The 5,000-nt window shown below is 47.0% G+C and overlaps 16 non-coding genes and 1 pseudogene across 16 annotated transcripts in view; all 17 read left to right on the top strand.

Moving 5' to 3' along the window:
• The first annotated feature begins 115 nt into the window (after positions 1-115).
• On the top strand, positions 116-234 carry LOC146280263 (5S ribosomal RNA). Its single transcript, XR_014763667.1, has one exon. It is a non-coding gene; the product is annotated as a 5S ribosomal RNA (ribosomal RNA).
• Positions 235-420: 186 nt separating this feature from the next.
• Positions 421-539, top strand: LOC146280262 (5S ribosomal RNA). The gene has a single exon (XR_014765771.1). It is a non-coding gene; the product is annotated as a 5S ribosomal RNA (ribosomal RNA).
• A 178-nt stretch (positions 540-717) lies between these two features.
• LOC146280261 (5S ribosomal RNA) lies at positions 718-836 on the top strand. Its single transcript, XR_014763666.1, has one exon. It is a non-coding gene; the product is annotated as a 5S ribosomal RNA (ribosomal RNA).
• A 188-nt stretch (positions 837-1,024) lies between these two features.
• LOC146280260 (5S ribosomal RNA) lies at positions 1,025-1,143 on the top strand. Its single transcript, XR_014763665.1, has one exon. It is a non-coding gene; the product is annotated as a 5S ribosomal RNA (ribosomal RNA).
• A 178-nt stretch (positions 1,144-1,321) lies between these two features.
• Positions 1,322-1,440, top strand: LOC146280259 (5S ribosomal RNA). Its single transcript, XR_014763664.1, has one exon. It is a non-coding gene; the product is annotated as a 5S ribosomal RNA (ribosomal RNA).
• A 194-nt stretch (positions 1,441-1,634) lies between these two features.
• Positions 1,635-1,753, top strand: LOC146280258 (5S ribosomal RNA). The gene has a single exon (XR_014763663.1). It is a non-coding gene; the product is annotated as a 5S ribosomal RNA (ribosomal RNA).
• Positions 1,754-1,927: 174 nt separating this feature from the next.
• LOC146280257 (5S ribosomal RNA) lies at positions 1,928-2,046 on the top strand. The gene has a single exon (XR_014762669.1). It is a non-coding gene; the product is annotated as a 5S ribosomal RNA (ribosomal RNA).
• A 190-nt stretch (positions 2,047-2,236) lies between these two features.
• On the top strand, positions 2,237-2,355 carry LOC146280256 (5S ribosomal RNA). The gene has a single exon (XR_014763662.1). It is a non-coding gene; the product is annotated as a 5S ribosomal RNA (ribosomal RNA).
• Positions 2,356-2,539: 184 nt separating this feature from the next.
• On the top strand, positions 2,540-2,658 carry LOC146280255 (5S ribosomal RNA). The gene has a single exon (XR_014765769.1). It is a non-coding gene; the product is annotated as a 5S ribosomal RNA (ribosomal RNA).
• Positions 2,659-2,842: 184 nt separating this feature from the next.
• On the top strand, positions 2,843-2,961 carry LOC146280254 (5S ribosomal RNA). Its single transcript, XR_014765230.1, has one exon. It is a non-coding gene; the product is annotated as a 5S ribosomal RNA (ribosomal RNA).
• Positions 2,962-3,145: 184 nt separating this feature from the next.
• Positions 3,146-3,264, top strand: LOC146280253 (5S ribosomal RNA; annotated as a pseudogene).
• Positions 3,265-3,456: 192 nt separating this feature from the next.
• On the top strand, positions 3,457-3,575 carry LOC146280252 (5S ribosomal RNA). The gene has a single exon (XR_014763661.1). It is a non-coding gene; the product is annotated as a 5S ribosomal RNA (ribosomal RNA).
• Positions 3,576-3,763: 188 nt separating this feature from the next.
• LOC146280251 (5S ribosomal RNA) lies at positions 3,764-3,882 on the top strand. Its single transcript, XR_014765768.1, has one exon. It is a non-coding gene; the product is annotated as a 5S ribosomal RNA (ribosomal RNA).
• A 186-nt stretch (positions 3,883-4,068) lies between these two features.
• On the top strand, positions 4,069-4,187 carry LOC146280250 (5S ribosomal RNA). Its single transcript, XR_014763660.1, has one exon. It is a non-coding gene; the product is annotated as a 5S ribosomal RNA (ribosomal RNA).
• Positions 4,188-4,361: 174 nt separating this feature from the next.
• LOC146280249 (5S ribosomal RNA) lies at positions 4,362-4,480 on the top strand. Its single transcript, XR_014764595.1, has one exon. It is a non-coding gene; the product is annotated as a 5S ribosomal RNA (ribosomal RNA).
• A 180-nt stretch (positions 4,481-4,660) lies between these two features.
• Positions 4,661-4,779, top strand: LOC146280248 (5S ribosomal RNA). Its single transcript, XR_014765767.1, has one exon. It is a non-coding gene; the product is annotated as a 5S ribosomal RNA (ribosomal RNA).
• Positions 4,780-4,959: 180 nt separating this feature from the next.
• The window catches only part of LOC146280247 (5S ribosomal RNA), a 119-nt gene continuing 78 nt past the window's right edge, over positions 4,960-5,000 (top strand). The window contains exon 1 of the ribosomal RNA XR_014763659.1: positions 4,960-5,000. This exon is cut by the window's right edge and continues 78 nt beyond it. This is a non-coding gene — a ribosomal RNA (5S ribosomal RNA).

Here is a 5,000-nt window from a genome sequence, read left to right as displayed (position 1 = left end):
GGCTGGAAGCTGTTTTCATTTTGACACGAGAGAGAGAGAGAGAGAGAGAGACCACCTTGCATTGTCAATTGCTAAATCTGTATATGGATAAGTAGCCTATGGTTGTCAACTTATTTCGTACGGCCATACCAGCCTGGCAACGCCCGATCTCGTCTGATCTCGGAAGCTAAGCAGGGTCGGGCCTGGTTAGTACTTGGATGGGAGACCGCCTGGGAATACCAGGTGCTGTATGCTCTTTTGCTCATTCACTTAGAAACTGAAATCTTGCAATATGCACAAGTAGTCCTTCATGAAAGGGGCTGGAAGCTGTTTTCATTTTGACACGAGAGAGAGAGAGAGAGAGAGAGAGAGAGAGACCACCTTGCATTGTCAATTGCTAAATCTGTATATGGATAAGTAGCCTATGGTTGTCAACTTATTTCGTACGGCCATACCAGCCTGGCAACGCCCGATCTCGTCTGATCTCGGAAGCTAAGCAGGGTCGGGCCTGGTTAGTACTTGGATGGGAGACCGCCTGGGTATACCAGGTGCTGTATGCTCTTTTGCTCATTCACTTAGAAATTGACATCTTGCAATATGCACAAGTAGTCCTTCATGAAAGGGGCTGGAAGCTGTTTTCATTTTGACACGAGAGAGAGAGAGAGAGAGAGAGACCACCTTGCATTGTCAATTGCTAAATCTGTATATGGATAAGTAGCCTATGGTTGTCAACTTATTTCGTACGGCCATACCAGCCTGGCAACGCCCGATCTCGTCTGATCTCGGAAGCTAAGCAGGGTCGGGCCTGGTTAGTACTTGGATGGGAGACCGCCTGGGAATACCAGGTGCTGTATGCTCTTTTGCTCATTCACTTAGAAACTGAAATCTTGCAATATGCACAAGTAGTCCTTCATGAAAGGGGCTGGAAGCTGTTTTCATTTTGACACGAGAGAGAGAGAGAGAGAGAGAGAGAGAGAGAGACCACCTTGCATTGTCAATTGCTAAATCTGTATATGGATAAGTAGCCTATGGTTGTCAACTTATTTCGTACGGCCATACCAGCCTGGCAACGCCCGATCTCGTCTGATCTCGGAAGCTAAGCAGGGTCGGGCCTGGTTAGTACTTGGATGGGAGACCGCCTGGGAATACCAGGTGCTGTATGCTCTTTTGCTCATTCACTTAGAAATTGACATCTTGCAATATGCACAAGTAGTCCTTCATGAAAGGGGCTGGAAGCTGTTTTCATTTTGACACGAGAGAGAGAGAGAGAGAGAGAGACCACCTTGCATTGTCAATTGCTAAATCTGTATATGGATAAGTAGCCTATGGTTGTCAACTTATTTCGTACGGCCATACCAGCCTGGCAACGCCCGATCTCGTCTGATCTCGGAAGCTAAGCAGGGTCGGGCCTGGTTAGTACTTGGATGGGAGACCGCCTGGGAATACCAGGTGCTGTATGCTCTTTTGCTCATTCACTTAGAAACTGAAATCTTGCAATATGCACAAGTAGTCCTTCATGAAAGGGGCTGGAAGCTGTTTTCATTTTGACACGAGAGAGAGAGAGAGAGAGAGAGAGAGAGAGAGAGAGAGACCACCTTGCATTGTCAATTGCTAAATCTGTATATGGATAAGTAGCCTATGGTTGTCAACTTATTTCGTACGGCCATACCAGCCTGGCAACGCCCGATCTCGTCTGATCTCGGAAGCTAAGCAGGGTCGGGCCTGGTTAGTACTTGGATGGGAGACCGCCTGGGAATACCAGGTGCTGTATGCTCTTTTGCTCATTCACTTAGAAATTGACATCTTGCAATATGCACAAGTAGTCCTTCATGAAAGGGGCTGGAAGCTGTTTTCATTTTGACATGAGAGAGAGCGAGAGAGAGACTACCTTGCATTGTCAATTGCTAAATTTGTATATGGATAATTAGCCTATGGTTGTCAACTTATTTCGTACGGCCATACCAGCCTGGCAACACCCGATCTCGTCTGATCTCGGAAGCTAAGCAGGGTCGGGCCTGGTTAGTACTTGGATGGGAGACCGCCTGGGAATACCAGGTGCTGTATGCTCTTTTGCTCATTCACTTAGAAACTGAAATCTTGCAATATGCACAAGTAGTCCTTCATGAAAGGGGCTGGAAGCTGTTTTCATTTTGACACGAGAGAGAGAGAGAGAGAGAGAGAGAGAGAGAGAGACCACCTTGCATTGTCAATTGCTAAATCTGTATATGGATAAGTAGCCTATGGTTGTCAACTTATTTCGTACGGCCATACCAGCCTGGCAACGCCCGATCTCGTCTGATCTCGGAAGCTAAGCAGGGTCGGGCCTGGTTAGTACTTGGATGGGAGACCGCCTGGGAATACCAGGTGCTGTATGCTCTTTTGCTCATTCACTTAGAAACTGAAATCTTGCAATATGCACAAGTAGTCCTTCATGAAAGGGGCTGGAAGCTGTTTTCATTTTGACACGAGAGAGAGAGAGAGAGAGAGAGAGAGAGACCACCTTGCATTGTCAATTGCTAAATCTGTATATGGATAAGTAGCCTATGGTTGTCAACTTATTTCGTACGGCCATACCAGCCTGGCAACGCCCGATCTCGTCTGATCTCGGAAGCTAAGCAGGGTCGGGCCTGGTTAGTACTTGGATGGGAGACCGCCTGGGTATACCAGGTGCTGTATGCTCTTTTGCTCATTCACTTAGAAACTGAAATCTTGCAATATGCACAAGTAGTCCTTCATGAAAGGGGCTGGAAGCTGTTTTCATTTTGACACGAGAGAGAGAGAGAGAGAGAGAGAGAGAGACCACCTTGCATTGTCAATTGCTAAATCTGTATATGGATAGGTAGCCTATGGTTGTCAACTTATTTCGTACGGCCATACCAGCCTGGCAACGCCCGATCTCGTCTGATCTCGGAAGCTAAGTAGGGTCGGGCCTGGTTAGTACTTGGATGGGAGACCGCCTGGGAATACCAGGTGCTGTATGCTCTTTTGCTCATTCACTTAGAAATTGACATCTTGCAATATGCACAAGTAGTCCTTCATGAAAGGGGCTGGAAGCTGTTTTCATTTTGACACGAGAGAGAGAGAGAGAGAGAGAGAGAGAGACTACCTTGCATTGTCAATTGCTAAATCTGTATATGGATAAGTAGCCTATGGTTGTCAACTTATTTCGTACGGCCATACCAGCCTGGCAACGCCCGATCTCGTCTGATCTCGGAAGCTAAGCAGGGTCAGGCCTGGTTAGTACTTGGATGGGAGACCGCCTGGGTATACCAGGTGCTGTATGCTCTTTTGCTCATTCACTTAGAAACTGAAATCTTGCAATATGCACAAGTAGTCCTTCATGAAAGGGGCTGGAAGCTGTTTTCATTTTGACACGAGAGAGAGAGAGAGAGAGAGAGAGAGAGAGAGAGAGACCACCTTGCATTGTCAATTGCTAAATCTGTATATGGATAAGTAGCCTATGGTTGTCAACTTATTTCGTACGGCCATACCAGCCTGGCAACGCCCGATCTCGTCTGATCTCGGAAGCTAAGCAGGGTCGGGCCTGGTTAGTACTTGGATGGGAGACCGCCTGGGAATACCAGGTGCTGTATGCTCTTTTGCTCATTCACTTAGAAATTGACATCTTGCAATATGCACAAGTAGTCCTTCATGAAAGGGGCTGGAAGCTGTTTTCATTTTGACACGAGAGAGAGAGAGAGAGAGAGAGAGAGAGAGAGACTACCTTGCATTGTCAATTGCTAAATCTGTATATGGATAAGTAGCCTATGGTTGTCAACTTATTTCGTACGGCCATACCAGCCTGGCAACGCCCGATCTCGTCTGATCTCGGAAGCTAAGCAGGGTCGGGCCTGGTTAGTACTTGGATGGGAGACCGCCTGGGTATACCAGGTGCTGTATGCTCTTTTGCTCATTCACTTAGAAACTGAAATCTTGCAATATGCACAAGTAGTCCTTCATGAAAGGGGCTGGAAGCTGTTTTCATTTTGACACGAGAGAGAGAGAGAGAGAGAGAGAGAGAGAGACCACCTTGCATTGTCAATTGCTAAATCTGTATATGGATAAGTAGCCTATGGTTGTCAACTTATTTCGTACGGCCATACCAGCCTGGCAACGCCCGATCTCGTCTGATCTCGGAAGCTAAGCAGGGTCGGGCCTGGTTAGTACTTGGATGGGAGACCGCCTGGGAATACCAGGTGCTGTATGCTCTTTTGCTCATTCACTTAGAAATTGACATCTTGCAATATGCACAAGTAGTCCTTCATGAAAGGGGCTGGAAGCTGTTTTCATTTTGACATGAGAGAGAGCGAGAGAGAGACTACCTTGCATTGTCAATTGCTAAATTTGTATATGGATAAGTAGCCTATGGTTGTCAACTTATTTTGTACGGCCATACCAGCCTGGCAACGCCCGATCTCGTCTGATCTCGGAAGCTAAGCAGGGTCGGGCCTGGTTAGTACTTGGATGGGAGACCGCCTGGGAATACCAGGTGCTGTATGCTCTTTTGCTCATTCACTTAGAAACTGAAATCTTGCAATATGCACAAGTAGTCCTTCATGAAAGGGGCTGGAAGCTGTTTTCATTTTGACACGAGAGAGAGAGAGAGAGAGAGAGAGACCACCTTGCATTGTCAATTGCTAAATCTGTATATGGATAAGTAGCCTATGGTTGTCAACTTATTTCGTACGGCCATACCAGCCTGGCAACGCCCGATCTCGTCTGATCTCGGAAGCTAAGCAGGGTCGGGCCTGGTTAGTACTTGGATGGGAGACCGCCTGGGTATACCAGGTGCTGTATGCTCTTTTGCTCATTCACTTAGAAACTGAAATCTTGCAATATGCACAAGTAGTCCTTCATGAAAGGGGCTGGAAGCTGTTTTCATTTTGACACGAGAGAGAGAGAGAGAGAGAGAGAGACCACCTTGCATTGTCAATTGCTAAATCTGTATATGGATAAGTAGCCTATGGTTGTCAACTTATTTCGTACGGCCATACCAGCCTGGCAACGCCCGATCTCGTCTG

The sequence above is a fragment of the Hypomesus nipponensis genome, chromosome 7 (genome assembly GCF_054491055.1).
Source record: "Hypomesus nipponensis isolate SF chromosome 7, ASM5449105v1, whole genome shotgun sequence".
Lineage (NCBI taxonomy): Eukaryota > Metazoa > Chordata > Actinopteri > Osmeriformes > Osmeridae > Hypomesus > Hypomesus nipponensis.
Note: the sequence above shows the minus strand (reverse complement) of the source record. Positions and strands in the feature narration are given on the sequence as shown.